Below are 25,055 nucleotides of genomic sequence, written 5' to 3' on the forward strand. Positions count from 1 at the left end.
GTAAACTTATTTCTTGTGTGAGGATAGTGCGTCATGGTGACTGACAGCACGAGGTTACAAATATGCATGCCCACATGAATCAGGTGGGAGATCGATCCGTGGATTTGGTTCGAGCAGGATCGAGTGTCCGAAACCTGGTGCTCTGTCGGCACCCTGCAGCGCTGTCATCTGAGCAGGGCTGGCAACAGCTAGCTTATGAAGTCCAGGGTCTCTCAGCGCTGATTGAAGGGGCGTAAGACTGTGTTTCTCTATGTTTCTCTAAGTTATATGTTTCTCTATATTTTGCATTTCTCTAAGTTTTGTGTTTTGTAATCTTCTCTAACTTGAATTCCAAAGTGCTGCTCAATTTGACTGTTTATGCTTTTGTCTAATAAATGGTAAACATTTTGAAGGTTTCATTTGTCACTAGCATGAGTTCACTGCTCAGCATGATAGAACCTGTATGTTGGGCTGAATTGGGTAATTTTTGCTCTCAAGGGCTGGTCCTGAGGAAGATGTTCCCCTTTTCAAGAGATTTGGTGGCAAGCTTTGGTGGGATCGTGCAGAGCAGTGCCTTGCTATGAAATGACAAATTGTGTGAGAGAACACAGTGCAGATTGAAGAGCAGGCTGTGGCATTTCCTTGGTCGTCTCACTGCAGCTCTGAGACACCCAGTAGACAGCACTTTTGTGTCGGCTTGCCGCGGTTGATAGCATGTGTGGTTAAGACTTTCCCCTTCAGTAAATCAGTCATGCCAGGGTGCACAAGGCAATAAACAAGTGGTAAATGGCTATGTTTAAAGCGCTCCGATGAATGGTGAAGAAAGATTTATGTTCAATTAGGAAATAATTTTTTCATGCGGTTTCCCTTGAAAAAGTTGTAATTTGGATTGCAAAGTGAGACGAAAGTTCTTGCTCTATTTTGGCATGAGGGCAGGGAAAAGAAAAAAAAGTTGCAAGGATTTGACATGCAAATTGTGAATAGTGATTTAAACATTGAGATCCAGCCCCAGTGTGCTAGCGAGTGGGGGGGCTGTAATGTAAGGAGGCAAAGGTGCGCCTTTCTTATAATGTATGTTTTTGAAGTGTTGACATTCCTGAATATAACGTGGGAATGAGCCGAGGTTTAGGAGAAAGAGTAACATCTGTGTTGAAAGCCTAAAGGTTTTTTTTTGTTTTTTGGCAAATGTAAATTCCATGTGCTGGTGGTGCATTCTGTTTAGGGAAACACACTAAAATGGCTACATTGCATTTTAGCTGTGCCATGCTTACAATGGGTGAGAGACTCACTTGAAAAAAAAAGTGAGTGAATGGTATTTGGATTTTCGATTTTTGTGTATTGATTTGGAATTGCAGAATCAGTTTGCAATGCTTTGTGGGAAAAGACAATTTATATTTTCTAAATTGCCCCTAAATTGCCCCCAGAGTATGTGACGGTTCCAACGCTATGCCATGGATTAAAGTACTGTTGCTATTAAGTGATGTATGTTTTGGATATAGTGACCTGTAGACTGTGATACATGGTGAAACAAGTTGTTGACAAATTAACAGACCACAAGCAATACAGAGTGTGGGTTATTCATGCAGGAATCGTGCAGGGAGCTGCACTAAAAATGACACTAAATGCACTATGGTTTGGCGCTGTAAAGGAAATAATTGGTTTTAGTTTGGCAATGGTACAACAGAATGAAAAATCTGTGTGTGATTAGACAGCACAAAGATTCAGTGGGTTGCGGGCTCTTTTGAAAGATCACACATTCACTCCAATGCAGTTTGTGAAGCCAAACTACAAAGTCACCAGAAAGAAACATGATTTTACATTGGACCTAAAGCAACAGTCTGTCTTTCAGCAGGCTAAGGACGCTTTGCAGAATTACATAACACTGGGCCCCATGATGAAAACTGATCCTTTTGAACTGGAAATTGTTATCTACAATGATGTTGCTGTGCAGAGCTTGTGGCTTGAAGATAACTTACAGAAATTCCTGTCATGGGCTGGCTGCGTAAAAAAATGGCTTTGAGAGGAAGAAGTGACAAAAGCAAAGAATGCTGCGCTCCTGTTCAGTGAAATTGTGTTTACAGAAGCTGGCAGATATGGGAGCTTTTCTGAGTTGCTGAAGCAGTGCAGAAAACAGTTAATATGGGTGAACTGTCTGAAACGAGTGCCTTCCATTGAAGCCGCCGCAGCTTATGAGTTATATGCAAAGAGACAAGCTTGTCGTGTGCGTATGGTGCTGCCATGTGCACAGGAAAGATAAACAATGACATTCTTGCATTCCATCCCCTGTGAGAGACCCCGTCAGTGTGAGCAAAGAAAGAGGTGGGGGTGCAAAGCCAGAATGCTGAATCTGAACTGAAGGCAATAATTGCCGTGAGCGAGGAGATGAAAAAGAGGGAAATCTACCTTATACATGCTGACGTACGCATGCTTTCTGACACTGGCATGCAATAACAGAGCTGATCAGAAGCAGGGAATTTGCCCAGTATCAACACTGGAAGAAAATGAAATGCTGCATGCAAATGGCAGGCTGGGTGCATCACGCATCTGAACATTTGGGAAAACTGTGCACCTGTGAATGGGCTAAGAAAAGACAGCTGCCCATTTCAAGAGACATTGCCATGCAAGCTGCATCCCATTGCCCCATGTGATGTGAACTGAAGTAAAGCACTGTGCACTGGAGAAGAAACCTCTAGGCGCTTTAAGAATTGAAAAGACACAGCTGGCAAAATGCAAGCTACATTGCCAGGGCTGGAGTACCTGACAAAGACATCATGGAATTCCAGATGGAAGCAAAACTGACAAAGATAGCTGTTTTGCAAGACACAACATGCAGAACTGAGTATACCATGAACACTGCACATTAGCCATGATCCAGAAGGCTCACGGCTTAGTGCAAGAATTAATGATTTGTTGAAGCAAATAAAGAAACTGACTTAGACTATCGCTCTCAATGGGGTGGCCCAAGAAATCAGCAGACACCCTTTGGGAAACTGACAAGTGGAAAACCAGAGGCTTGAAAGACACTAGCTGTATGGAGAAAAATAAACAAAGCTGCTTCTGCAACTGCAGGCGGTATTGGACTGAAGGACTTTACCTTTGAAATATGGAGCGATGCGAGCAGGGCAACCTAAATCAAGATCATGAAACACTGGAAGCAACTTGGCGCCTGGCATTCGTGATCGCTTTGGTGACCAAGAAAAGCATTGATACATTGAGCGACCTGGGTACTTATTTTATGGCTTTGTAAAATCACAGATCAGTCTGAAGTACCATTGACCAACTATGATCGCATTGCACAAATGAGTTTGTGATTAGGCAGTTACACACCGTATGGTTCAGTGTAAATAATCCCCCAGTAACACACAGAAGGGTGACAAATAATTGCAGTAGCAATGATAAAGTGTGTAGTTAACTGATGAAACTTCTGAAGGTGGGGGTGGTGTTAAGGGAAGGGGTGGATAATGCTGATATTGTAGTTTTGATGACATCCTAACGTGGATAACAATGATATTGTACTTTTGATGAAATCCTAACATCTGTTTGTATTTTGCCTAGGCAAAATAAATCAAGACAGTAGCGTGCCATGATTGGGGTCGATGTGTGCAATTGCCTGGTGACACGGATCGGTCAAGCAGACGCATTCTCAGACAAAGCGGTTCGCTGCGAGATGCTATGTCAACTTTGAACCTGTCCTGCACCGCACTCAATGCTGCTAAAGTGCGCGACGCGTGAGGACATTTGTTCTGCAACCTGCGAGAAGTGTTCAACAGAGTAACAACTTTTGCTGAACTGGCACGGTGCAGACTTTGCTAGTTATAAAACATTTGATGCTGCACATTCAAATGATTCAGTTGCTGGAAATAACCTGGTTGATATGTTTTGCCTTTCTTGTTTAAAGGACCGTGGACAATGGGTTGTGGACTGTGAGATCATGCACCACAAACCGCTGTGGGAAACAGCACTTGAAAAAAAAAAAGAATGGTTTTTTAATGCATTTTTGAGATGAATCTGAAAAAACGAAATGTTTTGATCTTCCAACTGAATTGCTTTAACCAGAGTTTTTGTTTTAAGAATTACTACAGTGAATGTAGCCAGGAGTATGATTTATGAATGGTGGGGGCAGCAGGGTTATGCAAGTAGGAACATAATATGTTTTGAGATAAAATGAGTGCGCACACCAAAGTCAGCTATGAGTAGGTTAAGGTTCTTAATTTGTAGTAATGCTGCCAAGAGTGTGAACTCTAATCTGAGATGGTAACCTTTGAAATACAAAGATACTTTTACAGCCAGCCTTAAGGCGGGTAAATGAAACCATGACTGACTTGATACTTGATTTTATGGCACAGTGTGTGCACACGGTTTATGTTAAAAACCAACAAGTTTTATGTTTTTATGGGGACGGCTGTCTCCAGCACACTGATTCAAGGAGTCACATTTTGATTGTAGACATTTAGAGTAATTCATTAGAAAAGCGCTACAAATGAGTATCCACATGGAATTGCTAACGTACTGGCCTGGCACATTGTCGGGCATCTTTTGTCACTGACACATATGACTGGTGCTTATGAAATCCTAGGCCCAAATGTTTCAGTAAATGGATCCAACGATTTGTTTGATGTTTGATGTTTTTTCTGACCAAAGAACTGCAGCGAGTGTTCTCGCCAAGATTTCATGGACTATAACTTGACTAAATGCATTTCATACAATTGTACGATGAAACAGCCACTGCCGGATGGTGGTATGGTGTTTATATCTAAAACTAATATTGTATATGGTAGGCATCCCACTTGGAGAAGAGTATTCTCCAAGTCACACAAGGTAGAAACTGTGAACATGCTAGATTTTCCAGTAGTAAGGCAACATTTAAATTGTAGGCTGGTAATGCACACCTCTATTATTACGATGATAGACTTAGACATAGATTTATCACAAGGCAATGTTTCCTTAGTACTACCAAGCTGCTACAAATGGAGTCAATTTCTATGTCCCATCACCAAAGTGCACGTAGCTAGGGAGCTAGATTCATTAATTGCGGGAGCAGCGGGGGGTAACAGGATCTTTAAATGACTTTGACTTAGAAACCCTGTGCAATAGGCTAGCCACTATGGGTTCTGATGCCAGCCGCTATAAAACCTCTGGCCTAGTGGGGTGCATTGATAAGCCCTACCCTGCGCAACACTGCTACAAGTATTGGCCACCAATGCAGATGGCAAAACTTTAGCTATGAAGACATTTTTTCTGCCATAGGGCAGGTCAACAAGACTGCTAAATAGACACGATGCATTTTATGGCAAACATTGTTAAATCAGCATGTGTTGGCTTTTCGCTCTGAGTGGGGGTGACCATCCTCAACCCATGGGCACACAGAGCTACAGTTACCAGCAAACATATGGATTAAATCGATTGCTTTTGATTACATGAATAACACATGCCATGCTTTAATGCAAATTAGTAGAATTGTTTTAATTTAGATAACCTGGTGCCCATGGGTTCACCTTGCTCATGAAATTAGATGTTTTTTGGTTGGGTTCTCCTAACATGGGAGAAGTGTCTAATCACACAGCCCATAGTCACGTTTGAATGCCCTGGGATCAGGGGAGGGTAGGCCCTTAGAGTGAAAGGCTGCCAGGTTTAGAGTTGGTAACCATATATAAATGCAATAGTGCATTGTACAATAGACTACACCAGATTGCCTTGATATTTTAACTGCATGCTGCTTTTTAACTGACAATCAGTTATACGATAATTATTTAGGTATTTTTTTTTGTGTAGGCCAGGTTTTGGCTAGAGTAAATATCCATGTTCACTTTGTGTGCATTTTTGTTTAGGTAGTGCTTTTACTAACCTTGCATGCCACGCTGACTAACCGCTAGAAGATAGCTTGCTTAAACCTCTTGCAAAGCCCCAAGGTCTTTAACCACCTCATCTATCACTGCACTACATCCTATGTTGATGGGTATTAGCCAGCATTGTCGCCCACACTTTGAAAAGGGGTGGAATCTCGTGATATACAAAATGCCAATTTGCCAATCAGGGCTTTAGATGACAGCATTAGCCGCTGAAAGCCAATAGTTTATTCAAAGTATGTGCTAAATGCTGAAAGTAATGCTGAAAGTAATGCTGAAAGTAATGTGTGATAGCGCCTCCATTACGCTTTAGGGAGCTATAAGGAATATGCAGGCATAATAGGGGTTGCAGGTCACATTATGCACTGTGCATAGACAGGCAGGGCGGAGGCCCCAGTTCTGTAGCTAATAGAGACATTATTGGAGTGTTTGGAGCATTATGGCACCTATATAGCGCTTATATAGCCAATCTTAAGCGCTATGGACACTAAGCTATGAGTGCAGGCCTGGCATAGCTTGCTTACATGGGGTTAATTCATCTTGGCTTCTGTTAGAATATTCTGCCTTTCTGTAGCTCTGCATGGCTATGTAAACAAATCCTCTTTCTCTGGGAAGGCACTGATAAGATATTCCTGAGCTTTCACGCAGATGGGCTCCAAGCAGGGAGTGGCACAGAAAGGAGCACAGTGGAAATTCACTGAGCTGGGTTTTTCCATAAGTAAACTTATTTCTTGTGCAAGGATAGTGTGTCATGGTGACTGACAGCACGAGATTACAAAAATGCATGCCCACATGAATCAGGTGGGAGATCGATACGTGGAGTTGGTTCGAGCAAGGTCGAGTGTCCGGAAACTTATGCTCTGTCGGAACCCTGCAACGCTGTTATCTGAGCGGAGCTGGCAACAGCTAGCTTATGAGGGCCAGGGCCTCCCAGCGCTGATTGAAGGGGCGTAAGACTGTGTTTCTCTGTTTCTCTAAATTCTATGTTTCTCTATATTTTGTATTTCTCTAAGTTTTGTGTTTTGTAATCTTCTCTAACTTGAATTCCAAAGTGCTGCTAAATTTAACTGTTTATGCTTTTGTCTAATAAATGGTAAACATTTTGAAGGTGTCATTTGTCACTAGCATGAGTTCACTGCTCAGCACTATATAACCTGTATTTTGGGCTGAATTGGGTAATTTTTGCTGTCACGGGCTGGTCCCGAGGAAGATTTTCCCCTTTTCAAGACAGATACCAGCTATACTCCAGCCCTTTCTGCCATGGTAAGAAACCTCAGAATACTGGTTGATAAGGAGCTAACCAGGCCTTGGTTCAATTCTTCTTAGACTATGTGGATCTAGTTCCACCTAAATATTAGACTAGGACAATTCCGATGCTCCAGAATACATCGAATGAAGCTCCATCTGCAACCTCATGGAGCAAACACATCGTGTTGGTCCTGCAAGCCCTGCACTGGCATTTTCCAAAAACGTTCTCTCCCACACCATGCTTACTTTGAGCAGAGCCCATTCTTCTGCTCTGACTGACTAGATAACCCAGTCAGATCTCGTTGGTCAAAATATCAACAATTACCTCCCCCTCCCCTCGCCATACCAGAGGAGGCAGACACTCTTTCTTCTTCCTCGCTGCCACATTGTGGAGCTACCTACCACAATGAACCGAAATCTCTTCTTTTCTATGTCAGGGACAATGGAAACCATCTGTGCTTTAGACAAGTGTGCAAAACGTCACTGTTTTAACTCATAACTGTTGTTATGTAAAGATATAAAGAGTTAGCACCAAGATGCCACACAGGGAGAACATGTGCTTTACAAATACCATTAACATAACGTAACAAAATAACAAGTATAGAAGAGCATGTATTGGACAGAGTAACAACAGGATTTTACAGAATAATTGAAGCTGTATGAAAACTTAGAACAAAGCATGATTGCTCCCACAGAATTCTAAGATATCAAAGATGCCACAGATAAATGAGGTATAACAGGATACAAGTGGCCAAGGAAACAATGATGTTTGGACAGGACATATGTGGGTGACTTTCTGATTACAGAAGAGATTGGGAGAGAGATACTATCTTCTTCACAGCAAAGGAGGGAGTCGGAAATTAAGCACTGAGATCAATTAAGGAGTAATGGATGCAATATGAAGGTGCAGAGAAGTAATTTTATCAATAACGCAGCAAATGGAAATAACTGTAGGTCTTTTGTCGGAGGGTATTCAAGGTTTGCTTTGACCTTTGCTTTAGAGTCTGGGTGAGTTACAGCCCACAATCCCAGTAGTGCTTCCTGCTGTGTTGAAATATAACCTATCTGTTAAAAAAGATGATCATATTTTGTAAATGAGAGGCCTCTGCACCCTCAAACCGTAGAGGTGCTTACATATTTAATATTTGTGATGTTTGCCTATAAGAGTGGAAACACAGGTAGGAATCGGGGCATGAGACATATTAATCCTGCTGACACATTCTGAGAGCAAGGTAAAAGACACTAAAGGCACTGAAAAACGTAACCTCCTATGCTGTCGCTGAAAGCCTTCTGAATCTAGCGCTCAAATCCTGCCCTAAAATATGAAAACATGTCGTTGTATTAAGCTTGGGCATTTGTAGAAAAACAGTCAACCAAAGATGCAAGCTTGGAAATCTTTTAGGTCCCTAACATGAATGCAAATCATGGCCACACTGGGATTTAAAAGAAAAATATAATAGTATAAAGGTTCATATTGAAGAATGAGGTGTCAATGTATTCATTATTAATGACCCCCTTAATGAAAGCTAGTAATGGGTCCTCTACATTGTCACACAAAGGATGAAAGGTTACAAGTGCTCCCAACAGGTAAACAAGATTTTCAACCTGTCAGAGGGAGGCCAAGACATAGTGGTAAAAGAAGAATGGCCTTTGTAAGGGATTTCAATCAGGCACACACCCAGGTCGCACCTAGCATGTAGTGCGCAAGGAAACCCTTATTTATTTTTGATTATAAGTTCAATATTCTGAATGATATACCGCTCATATCACACCCGCCTCAAAATACCCTCTAGGTCACACTGAATCAGGAATCAGGGTAGTTTGTAAAGGTCAATATTTATTCATTTATTTAATATTCAAATCACACAACAATTTTAATATATATATATATATATATATATATATATATATATATATATATATATATATATATATATATATTAAAGGGACGTTGTGGTTCAAAGTAAAACCGAAAAACCCCTGAAATTCAGCAGTTATGGTAAGATAAGCTACCATAACTCGCGCCGCCACCGTGCACTGCTAAGACTAACACCCAGGACATCAAAGATGACATCACAAATGTCATTGATGACATCACTGATGACATCACATGTGCATTTACTTTTCATGAAAACTCTGTAGAAGGGATTCTTATTGTAATATTGACAAAAAAGTGTCAAGGATCATTGGAATAAATATCATGAGCTAATTAGTGCATTAAGGAATGTGTTGATATACATAGCATTCTATTATGAAGTTCTATCCAGTATACTAAGCTATTCATGCAGAAACCTAAGCAGCGTGTGCAGCATAAATGATGAAGGTGCAATATTCATAATCTTGCCATGTTGAATACTGAAATGATAACTGCTTTTTTATTAGAGTTTTGCATAATGTGAAACATGTAATAGATAGCTAATAAAACCCAATTACTACATTATTGCATTGCTGCACACCAAACACAAACAGACAATAACACATACAAATGGAGCATATACAGGGAAAGTGAAGTAAACAAAAAAAAGCAGTATTACCCAACAATTTTCATAACGTAACTGATTATCTTCATGTACAGAAATGATTGCTCTGCTTCGAAGCTACCACTTCCCTATGTATAACTATCACATATTTTGACTAGACCCTAATGAAAGTAGTGTACGTGTAATGTGTACAAATATGAGCATGTTCAGGGAAAGTACAGTAATAAAAAAACAACAGAACTATAACACAGTGTTGATAACCGTGCTAATCATCTTCATACATAGAAAGCATTGTTTTCTTCCAAGTCTGTGTTTTCTCCCTTGTATATGGTTCATATGCTTTGAGTGGACCCTAAGTGAATTACTGTAAGAACATATTTGTAGTAGAAGTCTACAAACCTAGTACTTTGTATTATAGTATAGTGAATTTTTAGTTCCTGATTGTAACTGGCCTAGATATATCAGTAAAGGAAAAAAGAGGGAGCCAGACATGTGATGTCATCAGTGATGTCATCAATGACATTTGTGATGTCATCTTTGATGTCCTGGGTGTTATTCTTAGCAGTGCACGGTGGTGGTGCGAGTTATGGTTGCTTATCTTAACATAACTGCCAAAATTCAAGGGTTTTTCGGTTTTACTTTGAACCATAACGTCCCTTTAACAAAGTTTTTTCACTGAATTTCATAGGTTTTTAGTAGCACAACTTAACCATAATATCCCTGACTTCATATACATGTAACATAGAACATACTAACCCCCTCGTAGTGATTTTCATGTCCGCGGACTACCGCCATGTCCGTGGACACATCGAAAATCTGAGCGTGGTGAATGTAAATTTAAATATTGTACCCCATTTCCCCTTTGAAGTTGGCTTTTTTTTTTTTACAGATGCTTGACAGACACCTGTTATTTTGTATTTTTTTCTTGTTTTTTTTTCTTACTTTACTCCTAAAATCTTTACATAACCTTTTCCAAAGCAACCCTTACATTCCAAAATAGAAAGGCATTTCCCGTAAAAGATAAAGAAATGCCATCTTCTTTAAAATTAACAGCATTACTGGCATCAATATTCTCATTTTTACAGAAGAACATACCAGCTATAAGCATGAAGACACACATGCCTCGGTTGATGACACACCTAGCAATGTTTTGCCTCATTACGACCCTGGCGGAAAGGGTTAAACGGCACCGTAAAAGGCTGCGGCGCCGTTCAACCTGTTCCGCCACATTACGAGGTCCCCTTGCGGGACACGTTAAGCACGCCTGGGAAAACCAGGCGTGCATACCGGGTCCCGCGAGGGGAAGAGGGAGCAAACAACGGCCCGTTGTTTACTCCCTCTCCCATTCTCATTCAGCCCTATGGGGGCTGAAATGGGAATGGGGATGAACCGTGTCCGTGTCCTCGAGTGAGGAATTACCGGGCCATCCGAACTCGGAATGGTCCGGTAAGTCCTCATTTCGAGGACACGGACACGGTTTTGCCGGCAGTCATGCTGCAAATTGTGGCATGGCTACCGGCATAACTTGTAATGAGGGCCATAGTGTTTAGGTTAATATTCCCACTGCAAAGTTTCTTTAAATACAAATGAGCAATTCTACACAGATGTAAGTAATCAGCAGGTATTCAGGAATGAAAGACAATGGGCCGCATTTTGAGTCACCCGGTATGGAAATAACGGTGGCGGTAAATCCGCCGCCCCCGTTGTTTCCATACCGGGTAATCTCGAGTTCTGCAGGTGGGAGGTCTCATTCCCACCAGGTCTGGCCTGGCAGGTTTAACATCACCCGCCTGCAAGCGGACATGGAAACACCGGCACCATCACGAGATGGTGCCAGTGTTTCCACTTCCCCATTCCCATTGAGTCCTATGGGACTCAATGGGAATGGGGAATTACTGAATTCCGCCTCATGAATTCCCGGGTTACCGGGGCCGTAATGCCACGGTAATTCCGGGAATCATGGAGGCAGAATGGTAATACGAGTCCGGCAGTAACCTGCCGGAATTTCAGGCACGTTTACCGCCAGACTCATAATGAGGCCCAATGTCTAGAGCTTAAATGCAATCTTCCCTCCCCAAACAAGAGAGATAACCGTTTTTGGAAAGTGACACTTTTAAACTGACAGGTGACAATCGCTTTGTAAAATAATGCAAAACGGTGCAAAAATGCTTAAATAGAGAACATTTCTAAGGAAAGCAACACTAAACAGGTCCTAAAACACATAAGCTATGATATAAACAACAGTACACACTTTAGATCAGGATGGGATGGAAGAAGCAATTTGAAATGGGGAAAAGACACATGTAAACTTTTGAGAACTGCAAATTTGCAGCAAACTTTTACTATGCGATATTGGAGAAAAACAGGTCAAATACACCGATCTGCGATGTAGGTAAGGGTGTTAGGTATCAGTGAGAGTTGAAATTTTGTTTCTATCTTTAAAATTGAAGAAGTTATAGAGGTTTTAGTGAGGCGTTTTTGCAAAATAGGCGCGAAAATTGAACAGGAATTTGGTTTTAAGAATGACGGATAAGTTTTATTATACTATATTAATGACTATGAAAAAGAGGAGGCCACACATGAATCTTCACAGCTACGTGGCCAGCGCAACCATTCACATGGTGGGTACTCCATTTTGTTATGGGATTTACTTTAGTTACTCAAAATCACTAAGGAGTTATGGTTTTGTAGCACAGATGAGAAAAATCAGCACAAGAAAGATTCTAACGATATTAGGGTTCTGAATTTAAAGATGGGATGGGTTTGAGATGGGATAAAACAATGCAAATATTCTGTGGGTCACGGTTCTTCCTATTAATACTTACAGTCTTTTGAAATTAAATTGGACCATCAGCTCTGGTCATTGTATCAGGTCAGGTCTACCGGCAGCAGGGCACTTCTGGAGGGATTGGATCAGCGGCACGGTTCTGGTCAATTATGGACTGCACCTCAGGCTGGATTTGGTTGGGCCCTTCTGGTCACTGGACACAGCAGACTACAGGATAAAAGTTTCAGCGGGCAAGCCTTAATGGTAGCAAGCCAAGCTGAATCAGAATTATTCTTTTAAGTTTTTGATGTTTTGAAATTGGGTCTAGCTAGCAAGAGTTCAGCAATGCTAAAGTCTAGATTCTGCAAGGAAATCTGGCTCTTCAAAGAAGTCTGGAGTTAGCTACAAGATGAAGAGTTCTGGAACAAGGTGCTGGAAGCAATGTGTTATGTGTTGTGAAGTTCCTATATTTATACTAACAAATGCCATCCCCCAAGTTTATGGTGTGGGCAGAATTTCAAAACACGCCCCCAAAGCTGTGAGTGGCCACAGGGACTTGCCTTGTCCTGGTTGGCGGTCTGAGCATAGCTGTCACCTTTATGATGCGATTTAGGAACTCCCACATTGATTTTGACCACAACTTAGCTTTCCCATAAATACACATTTTTACAATTATGCCCTCTACTAAAATCAGACACATGCATTACATTTTTTATGGTTCATCCTGGCGTCCAATTCCCATCTCGGTGAGAGCTGTCTTTCTCATTCTATGGGATTTCATCAATTTTAATCATAACAGTTTGGATTAATAATTTCTAATTCGGTATACCTCTGGGCGCTTATCAGTGGTTCAGGAACATACAATCTTAGGCTTGCAACATTAATAGTTCTGCTACCATAAGGATTTTTTCGTAAATGTGGTTCCTTACGTGGTACAGATTTCATCAAGGTCTTAAAAGCGTTGGCATAAAATTAGGTTAACATCTACCAATGTTTACATTTATACTCCTTTAGGTTGCACAGTTAAATAGTTTCAAACCTAATCACAAATACAAATTTAAACACCAAGAAGTTCAGAGTTGTTTTTCTTCTGCTTTCAACAAACAACAGCAGTCCGATCCCTTTGATCAGGGAGGTGTGCCCCCTTCCTGGAGAGGTAAGCTCCTGCCCCTCCCAGCAGAGGTCAGTTGTCAGCCTGTCCTTTGTTCTTGGCTCAGCCAGAGACGAATGTCTGATGCAGTCTCATTGTGCTCCTTGTCATTATGCTGGAACCATTAGCATCACTTTAGCCTTCTTGTAGCAATTGAGTGTCAAGCTGAAATGTGAATCTTTCCCAGGCTGGGCTGTCAGATCAGAATTAAATAGTTTATTAGCACCAGACTGGCTTCCTTTAAATTAAAGTATTTTCTTTTCACGTATAAAATATAAGCACAGTTTATAAGGGATTTGGACATTTTAAAATAATTAGCCCTTCACAAACATGCTTTAAATAGGCGGATTTTACAATTTTAATCCGGAAACAGAAACACTTTTAAACTGGGTTTTAACAGCTAATTTTCTGATGTAGCTGTCAGTCAGTGAGGCCTGGATTCCTCTGACTGCACTGGAGAATCTATAATTTCAGCACACTTTCCTTTCAATAATTCATGGGGAAAATGACTGAATTTACCGCCAAAATAGCACTTTGAAGGTTGCCATTGATTAGAAAGCTGTATTTAAGAGCATTTCGGATTTTAGCCCACTTTTGTGACCTTGATTCATGTGACAGGAAACAGCACCCACTGGCATTCTCCTGCAGGGAGTTCTTGTTTTGACATCAACTTTGTATGTGTATGGTAGGGTGTCCAGCTATTTTGTGGTTTATGAACCATGTGCAGTTTTGCAGATTTGGCGTGCATAGGGGTTAGCGCCTCCATTTTTGGCAGTTTTCTTTCCCCCATTTGGCAAAGGGATGTATTGTGGCGCATTGGCATAGGTTGAAATATTCAGAGAAATAAATGAGTGGGCACCGCTGGTACTCTCAGTTTTCATAAAATATATTCTGATTTAGAAATACATGTATTTGGTCCTGTCACCAGATACCTCCCCATTTGCGAGGGGTGGTTGAAATCAATGACACACAATTGACTGGATAAGGTCTACCAGTCTCCTCGAAGGACCTAAGTGGGAATACCCACTGATAATTATTTAAATTCGGTTGATTATTTTGAAATTTTCAATGAAAAATCTTGATTTGATTAAATTGATTCAAATATCAATATGTATTGTTAAATTTCTCTTCATAATAGGCCTCTTGCATTTATTTACATTGTCCAATGCATTTCGGTCCATGTAGGACCTTCTTCAGGGACTGTAGTGTTGAAAAGAAAATAAGAGTGGCTAGTGATTCATCAAAAATATCCACACATTGGTTGAAATTAACAAAGTCATGTTATATGTTCTATTAGATGCAGTAAACTACAGAAATATTCCTTTAAAACAAATTTTACCTGTATATAACGGTTATACTCCTGGGCCTTAACAGTCTATTCTTTCTTATGGAAAAGGTATCCAAATGAATGTCCACTCAAGCAAATACGTTTTGAAGTAGTATTTCTCTGATTAGTGCTTCCTCCATATATTGATTCTTGTTGGCAAATCTAAGTGGTAAAAAGTATATGTTCCTATAAGGTACTGAGAGTCGGTGCAGAGTTTACTTATATTATCAAAGGTTCTTCTCCCCAGATGGGGATTCTTTCCTATTTCAGGATCTTCTACAAACAGCAAGGCACCATGCTTGCGTGGACATGCGTTGCTGGTTGCTTATGCTGTTTATATACTTTCATGGCCATTTTGTAAAACTTTGCAATGTAAAAATGCATATAGAAATAATGGCAATGTTGTGAATATGTGCGTGCTAACCACATTTTTGTAACTAAATGATACCTTGTTCTGGAAGTGCATTAATTTAATTTAGTCACTAGTGCATGTGTTAGTCATTGCGGTATATAAATTACAACATTTGATAACATTCTTAAACATTAAATGTTGCATTGACGCGTCACTTTTCTGCATATGTAGCACAACGTTTTTGTGTGTTTAGCTAGTATTGTGTTGCATTATTTGGAGGAAAGATAATATATCACTTTACATAATTAACACTCAAGCAACACATGAATGGTATTAGTCTGCTTCATAAAAAAAATCAGTGTACTCATTCATTTAAAGTGTGTAATTTTCTACCAGAATCAAATCATTTAAACAGATATCGAATATGAATGAAAATATAATTAGAAGAATTAAAGAAAACAGGCATAATTACACTCTTCATTAAGACCCCCTGGGTGTAAAGAGTTCAATTTCTCTATCCAAAATGTTTCTTCTGGCTCAAAAGTCGATCAATGTCCACCTTTGCTCCTTGTCCTAGTCCTAGCACATCAAGAATTTGAAATCTGATTTGTGATATTTGGTGATTGGCCTCTCAACTCCACCACTAGAGGACTGGCGGTATGCAAAGTTTGATTACCTTTTTAGCCCAAGTATCTCCTACATCTTTGTCATCACTTTGCTAGTGACAACCTTGGTCTGACTGTAGTCCAAAACGCGAAAAGATGTGATTGATCATAAGGGCAGCTGCTGTTTCTGCCTTGCGATTTGGGGGTGGGAGACATTCCACCCATTCTGTAAACAAACTTACGCTTAACATGTACTTTCCCCCTAGAGGAGCGAATCACGGGCCCGATGAAATCTACTTGCAAATCTGACCAAGCAGTGTTATTCCCCTCTTTTCGAGGGGAGCACGGTGTGTGAGTGATGTTGGCTGAAATTGTGTACACAGAAGACACCACTTCAAGCATTGGTTGAGGTCCTGCCCCATGTGTGGCCATTATGCAACCTCTCACAAGATTTCTAATGTCATATGAAACCCCGGATGACCGGCTGTGGCCGCATCATGGGTGTGACTTAGCATCAGGCTTTGGAATGAGGTAGGGACCACCCATTGGTCATGGCCATATATGGATCTCCTCACCAAAAAACCGTCTTGGATTCAGAACATTTTTGGACATTTCATCAACACTCTGAGATCCTCTTTCGCAATGCAATCGGTATCCGTCAGGGGAAAGTTCTCAGGGTCCTCAATGTGTTGATAAAACTTACCAATTATTGGATTCCCTTTTTGAGCAAAATCAAATCAGCATCTGGGGTCTCCTTTCTCCACTGGGCAGTTGAGAGTTCATTGTGAGCATTTTTCTGGAACCTAGTGATAGCAGTGACCTGGATTTCCCCCAACAGGGACTTGATCTCAAGTAAATCTCCTTGGATGGCTCTGGTTTTGGCTATCTGATCAGCTAGGTCATTTACAGTTTTGTCTGGTCCCTCTACTTTAGAATGACCCTTGATCTTTTTCAGTAGATGGTCATCCCAATCGAGGTGACCAGATCATCAATATTCTGTATTAGTTTTCCATGTTTTAGTGGTTTATTGTTAGCACATAGCATGCCTCTGGTTTTACAATTAACCAGGTGTTCCACAAATCCGTTCTGTACATAATCTGAATCAGTGATTATGACCAGTATGTGGAGTTGGTGTTGGACAGCAGTGAGGATGGCTTGATGCACAGCCATCAGCTCTTCCACTTGACTGCTACGGGGACCGATTTTGTACCCAGTGGAGGGTTCTGGGGCATCATTCACTCATGCACTCCCCACGCCGGCCACAAGTTCCTTTTCCCCTTTGTTGTCAACATGGTAGGAGCACCCATCCACATAGACAGTGGGCATTCCCTCACACTTGTCTTCTTCATAGACTTTGAGTGGGGAATTAAGGGACGCCTCCATGTTGTCCTTGATTTTAAGACTTTCGTCCTCGAGAAAGTTTTCTCTGGCACAATCATGCAAGTCAGCCAGACCTTGCGCGAGGGGACTCTTCTTGTTTTGGCCATATCTGACCTCCACAGGAAAGCCTTGCATCGACAGAAAGTAATTCGGGAATTACTTACATTTATGGCCCGGATTCTGTCACTTTGCAGATATTGCAGAGGCTGGTGTGGAGTTTCCACTATGATGTGTTCCCCCTGGATTAACAGGCGGTTATTCTTCAATGCCCACACCGTTGCCAGGAGTGCCTTCTCACAATCGTTGAATTTTTTCAACCACCGAGGATAAAGTCTTACTCGCATAAGTGATGACTTTATTGACCTTGTCATGCTTTTGGTATAATACTGCTGTCAAGCATGTATTTGAGAACCCTGTCTCCAAGAAGAACTCCTTGTTTTTGACAGGATAAGCTAGACAAGGCACTTGTGAGAGGCTTCTTTTGACTTTCTTACTGCCTCAGCTTGTCTGGACCCCACTCCCACTTGACCCCCCCTCAACTGATGGATCAGGGGTCTTGTGATCTCTGCGTAATCCTCAATCATCTTTCTGTTGTAATTAGTCAGTCCAAGGAGGCTCCTTAGCTCCCGCAGAGTTGTGGGGTCTTTTAGTTTCTGGAGTGCTTCTACTTTCTTTTCCTGGGGACAGAGACCCGCAGGAGTTATCTCATGCCCCAAGAAGTTGACACAGGTCCTGCACCACTGTGCCTTTTGGAAAGATAGTTTTTCTTCAGCAGCCCTCAACTGTTTCAGCAGCCCTCAACTGTGTCAGAACATAACAGATCCCCGCTATGTGTTCCTCCACAGTTGAGCTTTTGAATAGGACATCATCTACATAGGCCAGGTTACCCCTTTCAAAAGTGTGGACCCTTTTGTTTAGCTCCCTCAGGTCAGCACAGAGTCTCCACTGGCCGTTTGGTTTCAAAATCCCCAGCACTGGATTATTGAAGGTGCTTTGCACTGTACGAAATCCCACGGGACTCAAGGTCCTTAATTATTTCTGTAAGGGTCTCCATGGATGCAGGAGGCAAGCAGTATTGCTTCACAAACACTGGAGTCATGCCAGGGTCCGTGGGAATTGTTGTTGTATGGATTTTGGTGCAACCACAGTCATATAAGTCCACTGCAAAGAGATCCTGAAATTCTAAGAAAGTCCCTGGTTAAAGTACTGACTTGGACTGATGGCTTCAGGTGGGGAAGGCAGTCCTGGTGGACTTGAAAGATCACCTCATCCCTCCTGAAGTTACAGGTGACCTCTTCCTTACCATAAGGGCAGGAAGAGTAAACCAGGAAATTCCCCCCCATGCTGGGTGAAGATCCTGTCTGGTGTTGTGTCATTGTCGCTATCGCTGTCAAAACAGTCATTGGGAATTGGTCCTGTCAGTTCATTACCTAAATATATGGAAAAATGTCGGTCATCAACCACCATTCCAATAATGGTGCCTGCGCCCAGAGTGATACTGCTAAGGTCGCTGTTATCCACCACTATTGGAATGGTGTTGTTTCTGTATTACTAATGGTGTTGGGTTTAACCCCAACCCTTGCTGTTGGAAATGGGCATTGAGGTGAATTTATGCGTCGGGATTTCGTAGTTTCTGTCCTCTTCATTTTTACTTCAAGTGGGAATTGTCGGGTCCGTTTTGGGATGGTGACTTCCTCTCCAATCTGAACTTCAACTGCATATTGCAGCAGTTGAGCTGACCGAAATGATTTCTCCGGATCCTCAAAGTCCATGGGATTATCCGCTAATCTGGAACAGGCTTTGAAGTTTATTAGCTCCAAACTAATGGCAAAGCGATTGAGAATGTCACTGCCTAAATAAAATGCGGCAGGGACATCTCGCACAACCCAACAATTATGGACTATGCTATTGTTGCCTATGGACATTTTCAGGACACACCTGCTAGGCACGAGATGTTTGAAATTTGGTGTTTCCAGGTCCATTTCCCATTTGTCTATCAATTTAAATGTGGGAATGGCTGGGTCTTTTGGCAGTTTTTGGAACGTGCTCTCGCAGATGAAGCTCTTACAATTGTTCACATACACTTGGGCGAGAACAGAGTCCTTCCTCCCATTTAACTGAATAGGGATGAACAACTGTTCTCCAATTTTCTGAATGTCAGCCAAGCTTTGAGCTGGTTTTTCATCATTTTGGAGTATAGAAGTGGGATTTTCTGAGTGAGAATTGGTATAGAATTTCCGAGTATTTCCTTCCAGTGTGGAATGCCACTTGAGACTGGAAAGAAGGTTGATTTTCAAAAATAGAGAGGACTTCCCATCACCAGTGTGTTGTCCTACTGCAATTACTGTCAGGTCAGGATTTTGGTTGTTTTGAAAATGGAAATCAATTTGGTCAGGTTTGTGTTCAGCCATGTGGCATGTGCCATTCAGTCTAACATCGTTGATGCTAGGTTTTAGTTTTATTGGTGGGTTAGACTGGGTCCAGAGAAGCTGTTTACACAATCTATTAGGGGGGACAATCTACGCAGGATGTCATTCCCCAGTAAATATGGTGTGCACTCTGGAGTCACAAATATGACCGGGTGTTTCACCTTGTGTCGCCCCAATTTTAATGTCTAAATCCGCAGTCCCCTCAACAGGAATTTCATTCCCATCGAAGTTCTGAAGTTGTCCAGGAAGAGGGGTGAGAGAGATTTGGTATCTCTCCCCCTTCCTGAATTCAGCTGATCAAAGGCCCTTTTTGACAGAAGGGTGGCTTGGGATCCAGTGTCCACCAGTGCCAAAAATGCACATTGCCCCTGTATTTGGACCGGGGCATAAAATCTTCCCTCCTTCTCCTCAAGGGGGCAAAGAGAATGTGCATTCTGGGCCAATTGGTGGGTTAATATCTTTATTCTCGATTCTGACAGAGGGCTAATTTGGGCAGGGTTCTGTTTGGGAGCTTGGGAATCTGTAAGAAAAAGGTGACAGTTGGATATTGTGGAAGTTTTGGGCACCCCCTGGTTCTGATTCTGTGCTCCCCACTCTTTTTGGAGGCAGTCACCAGAATTGTTTTGGGCCAGGTGATTTTCTGGCTGGTCATTCTGGGGTTCAATGATGGGCAGTTCCAACTCAGTCCCCACATCTACCCAGTCAGGATTAGGATCTATCGGGACCCATTTTTCTTTGGGTGGAGTTCCCCCATCCCTGAAGGAGAAGATCCTTTTCCCAGAATCCTCTGAGGACCCCTCTCCTTCAAATTGGAAGACTTTAACCTCCTCCACAAAATGGGTCTTTTTAGACCCTTTATTTCTCCTAACCGCCCTCTGTTCCTTAGGTTGCAGAATTTCAGGGGCAGGAGATTCTCATTTCGGTTCCTGGGTTTCCAGGGGCTTTTCACAAGTGGGGAAGGAAGTCTCCTCTAAGGCCTTACACCCCCCTTCCACCTGTGCCTTCTCCCTTGGAACCGGTGGGTTGTCAGGGTTCTCTCCTTGTCATTGCTCTGGAGTACCAGACCCTTGGTTGGTGGAGTGCTGAGTTCTCATGCTCATCTGAGGGTTCTGCTGAGCCCTCAACATGCGACCTCTTGAGATTTTTCATTATTGGTCTGAGTGTTCTTTTCCAGATCATCCTCCACCCGCCTGGTGTGCTCTGTGGCTTCTCATATTCGGTTTTAACTAAACTAAACTCCTAAAGGGCCAGCTTTCATTCCTCTAACTTAGTTTTTAATTAGCTGACTTCCTGGCCTAAGGCGTCCCTCTCCTGACTTAGAGTGCCCCTCTGGTCAGCCAGGTCATCCCTCTGTTTTTTAAACACACTAGATTTATGGAGCTCCTCATCAAATTCCTCTTGAGAGTGGATGTCTTTAATAATTAATGTATTATTTTCCTCTTTTAATTGGTCTATCTGGTCTTGTAAAACGACCATCTGTTCTGCACAGACTCTAATAAAAATTCATTGTTGCACCAGCTTTTGTTGATTCTGTTGTAAAGAGCCAACCCTTTCCTGACACTCATTTTGCAGTGTCTGTAATTTGGTACCTTGCTCTGCATTATTTTGTTGTAAGCGAGCCAGATCTTCCTTCAGTTTGGTAATATAATGTCTAGCCTCTGTTTCTGATTCTTGGCTCTTCTGGAGCTTTTGCTTTGCAGAGTCCAGATTATTTTAGATTTTCTGCAGTGTTTCCCCTTGCTTCTTTACCAGAGCTATATTTTCTGCATGCTTTTCCTGTATTATTTCTATGTGGAGGTACAGGTAGGCCGCTATTTTGGCAATTTTACACTGCTTCTCTTTTATTTTTGGGGCCATGTACAGTTTGCTAAGCGCTTGGTGTAATGGACCCATGTCCTGCGATGTATCTAGGTCTATTGCAGTGACTTGTTGTTTAATTTCCTGTAGCCATACCTGTTCATCCTGTTTGGGCCACTCACCCCTGACAAACTGTTTGTGCAGAAAGTGTTCCCTAGCAATATTAATCTCTACTGTGATCACCATTTCAGAAATATCAATTCTCTTTTGACTTATTTCAGGGTTAATTTACTTCTGCAAACAGGCCTGATTTTTTTTTTGGAGTATTTATTTTGAGAGGTGCTTGTACATTGTAGCACAGTACACCATGCTTTACCAGTGCTCCCAACAGATAAACAGGATTTTCCGCCTGTCAGAGGAAGGCCAAGACATAGGGCCTCATTACACGGACGGCGGTGGACCAAGGTGCTATTAGCACCTTGGTCCGTGCCAGTAAAATACCGGCACCGGCTTGGTGTAAAGGGGAATTACCGCCCTATTCCAAGGTTGGTGGGGCGGTAATTCCCCCTTCCCCCATTGCCCTTCCTGTCAATCTGGAAAAGTGAATACCCTTCATTTGAATGACAGACGTAACTGGATGGCCGTAGGCCCAACCGTTTTATGCACTGAATTATAGAAATATAGACTGCTATGCTTGACCAACAAGCGGCCATTTTAAACATAGCAAGAATCGCCATTTTGCTTGTTAACCATTGCTCATTGCCTTCTGTCTAAAACTGCTTTCAAGTTTGCAATTCTTGCGGATTCTGCTTACTCTGCTCAACTGTTAACATTGTTGTCTGAATATGAAAGGGCAAGGTCGCGGGACTGAGGAGTTCGTTGAAAACTCCTCATGAGTAGCCCAGAAAGGAATGCCCATGCTCCCTCTCTGTAGCCTTGAGGGAGAGCTGCAGAGCATTTAATCACTTCACAGCTGCCAGCCAATCTCGTACGATGGTAGAATATGTTAGAATAAAACAGCTAAAGGCTTGAATTATGCTCTTCCTACGGCCCCCCTTCGCAAAACCCTGTAGAGCGTGTCGGCTCCCAGGACACGAATAGCACCTCATAGATAGCAAAGCATGGAATGTGGCTCTTCCCCCGTGTGCAGTTTGCTTCCAAGAACAGAACCACTGTGTTCTGTTCAACAACTAAAAGATACCTCCGCACTTTCTAAATTGCACATTGTTACTAGAATAGACATCGAAAGTGTCATAATTGTCATACCATTCGGAAATGTCCATCGTCATCCCGAGTTCAAAGAAACTTAATAAAGGTGGGTGTTAAACATGACATAGCTGATTGTATGATATGAATTTTGTATATATGTAACTGATGTACGTAATTCGCTCTCTTGCATCCCTCGAAGTCTAGGAAACTCACGTTGCGGGGCGTGAGACCAGAATTGGGACTATTTTTGCTTGCAATGAACCCTAGCATTGGGAATTTGAACCTCGTGTCTGGCGCATCTTTTTGTGTATGGTTATTGCCTTGTTTCCATATCACGAGGGACCCCTAGGGGCCCCTTTCATTCCCCATTCCCATTTTCGCCCCATAGGGCATAATGGGAATGGGGAAGGTGCTAATTACGGCACCTCAAATTGCGGTACCGTAATTAGCTCCCTGGTCCCTTTGCAGGTTGGTTTTTAACGCCTGCAAACAGCAGGCGTTAAAGTCTCCAACCCGCAAAGGGACCTCGTAGTAAGGCGGTAAGGGTTAACGGTCACCGGTACCATTAACGGTGACCGTTAACCCTTACTGCTGTCCTTGTAATGAGGCCCATAGTGGTAAAAGATTAAAAGAATGCCCTTCATGAATAAAATTGCTATATACTCATGAAGGGGGTACAGTTTGGGAAAGTTTTAAGATGCAGTGAAATTACATTAAAAATTAAGTGATTATGAACACAAAGACATTTTATATCATGGTTATGTAAAAGTGATCTTATCAAATGGAACAGATGATTACATGGTTTTCAGAGAAGGTGAATGCCCCGGCTAAAAGAGGCAGCACAACAGCATACAACACTTGCAGGGAGCTTCAAGGTGTTCAGATTACTCTCCAGCAAACCTATGTTACAACACAGATTTACTGTGATTTTACTTTACCAAGTGGATTGAGGAGCTAATACCAATCTTGGTGTTTACTTTACTCCATACATCTTCTGCAGTCTGTGTGTTTTGAACCTAATAGTGTTACCATGTGTTTGCTGTTCCTATACACCCTTCATTATGTAAGAAAAAACGTTTTATTTTGTCAGTGCTTATACTGGTCCACCCTTGTGTTTAGCCATGGTTGAAATGGGGCAATAATAAGAGATGGATTGAATATATCAAATTAAAAAGCTTTTCCGGCGTCTGCATATTAGCCTTCCTTGAGCTGTAGAGCCATAATGCCAAGCGTGATGGTGGCATGAAATGCAGTGGAGTGGCATGACTGGGGAAATATAGGATTGTCATAAGGCGTTCCCAGTCTTGGGGGATGGCCAGACAATTGGACAGGTCATCTGTACATGGTAATCTATCTCCCTAGCTATCTAGTCATAATAAAGAGGATACCATAATGAAAACCATTTCATAAATGGATATTATTTTGTTAGAATTTGTCAAAGTTGGTCTTCAGGACTGTAGCAATGGAGCCAAACTATACACAGCTGGGATGGAGGTAGCAGCTAATTCGGAACTAAGGCCCATCACCTCTACTACAGCTATATGAATATTTGCTGAGTGGCGATCTGAGTTTTTATCAGGGCCAGTTTGCCAGTGTTAAGGTGTACAATGGGTCACCATAGGATTTATGGACCAGGTTCTAGGGCAGTGGGTAAAAACCTATTAATTGCGATGCACACTTGGTTATAGCCTCCTATCAGAGGTACAGATTGCAGGCAGTCACTATTTGACCCCATCAAAGGTAGAGAATTGGCTGTCCCTCAGTGTTCATAGCATGACATGTGTCAGAGTCTGACACATAGCTATGAACATTGAATGTCCAATGGTTCACGCCGAACAGAGATCTTATAGCTGGCTATTGTGGTAACTTCAGCAACGGATGTGCAGACATCTTGATTATTTGAGTGTGTGGTCACTACGTAATGGGTTGTTGGAGGAGTGTATACACATTGTAAAGCAACAGGACTGTCACAAGTAGTGTTTTTGTAAAGAATTTCTTATCCAGGAGAACAGAAGAGAACATGTCCTGTGTGGTGGCTGTCTTCGTGGTTAGTGGCTCTGTACGAAAGGCAGGGAAGAGAAGAGTATTGATGCAGTTCAGAAGGTCCGATGTTTTGGTCACGTGGCTCTCAGGAAGGACATTGTGGCGGCCCACAAATGATCAACTGGAGGTCGGATACACCAGAAGAAATTGTGAATGTTTTGTGACAGGAATTGCTCCCCCATTGGGGTTCACTGGGATTCATTGGCACTCACTGGTTTTGGAGGAGGAATTCATATGCTGAAGGTCTTCTGTGAAATATAGAGAATAGGTGGAATTTTGGGAGGCCTGAGAGGTTCCTGATGCTGTGGGTGTAGGGGAGCTGTTATGTTTAGTCCTTCTTTTCCATCTTGTGTAATGTATTTGAATACTTCACAAAAGGTTGCATATCAGCTGGGATATCATCAAATGAGCACAAAGTGGTGCATGCGACCTTGTGGTGGATG

Source organism: Ambystoma mexicanum, chromosome 12 (genome assembly GCF_040938575.1).
Source record: "Ambystoma mexicanum isolate Mex_15411 chromosome 12, UKY_AmexF1_1, whole genome shotgun sequence".
NCBI lineage: Eukaryota > Metazoa > Chordata > Amphibia > Caudata > Ambystomatidae > Ambystoma > Ambystoma mexicanum.